This window comes from Carlito syrichta, unplaced genomic scaffold (genome assembly GCF_000164805.1).
Source record: "Carlito syrichta isolate Samal-C Ts95f unplaced genomic scaffold, Tarsius_syrichta-2.0.1 Scaffold312973, whole genome shotgun sequence".
In the NCBI taxonomy this organism is placed as follows: domain Eukaryota; kingdom Metazoa; phylum Chordata; class Mammalia; order Primates; family Tarsiidae; genus Carlito; species Carlito syrichta.
Genome location: NW_007257069.1, coordinates 1 through 932, shown reverse-complemented (window position 1 = coordinate 932; position 932 = coordinate 1).

The window sequence follows — 932 nt, the reverse complement described above, 5'->3', positions numbered from 1 at the left end:
CAAGACCTCCGACAAATAAACACAGCCATTCTCCCCATCCACCCACTAGTCCCCAACCCCCATACCGTCTTGTCCACCATTCCTCCAACGGCAACTTATTTTTCAGTCATAGACCTCAAAGACCTCATAGACCTTCACCATTCCCTTGGCAGCTGACTCACAAGACATTTTTGCCTTTACCTGGACCGACCCCATTTCCCACCACTCCCAACAACTCACATGGACAGTCCTCCCACAGGGATTTTGAGATAGTCCTCACCTCTTCGGTCAGGCACTGGCAGCAGACCTCACACTCCTATCACTCTCAAAATCCACTCTACTTCAATATGTAGATGATCTCCTCTTATGCAGCCCCTCTCTTACAGACTCTCACAATGACACGGCCCTACTCCTTAACTTTCTAGCAGAAAAGGGATACCGAGCCTCCCCACAAAAGGCTCAATTGTCCAAAACACAAGTCACCTACCTTGGGGTCGCCATCTCACACCAACAAAAGGCCATAACAACCAACCGTAAAGCCCTTATTGAATCTCTCCAAACACCAAAGACAAAGGAGGAAATCCAGTCATTTTTGGGATTAGCGGGCTACTTCCAAGCCTGGATCCCCAATTTTGCCCTTCTCGCCAAGCCACTCTACAACCTCGCTAAAGGCAACCCAAAGGAACCCTTACTCTCCCTCTCAGCCATTAAACAGCCTTTTACTGCCCTCTAACAGGCTCTCCTCCAGGTCCTGCCCTACAACTACTGGATATCCTCCAGCCCTTCACCCTATACGTCCACGAAAATAAGGGTACAGCCTTAGGAGTCCTAGGTCAATTTAGTGGACAAACGTTTGCCCCCCTAGCCTATCTTTCAAAACAACTCGACCACAAAGTCCAGGGATGGGCCCCGTGCCTGCGGGCTCTATCAGCCGCCCACTTACTGGTGTGCGA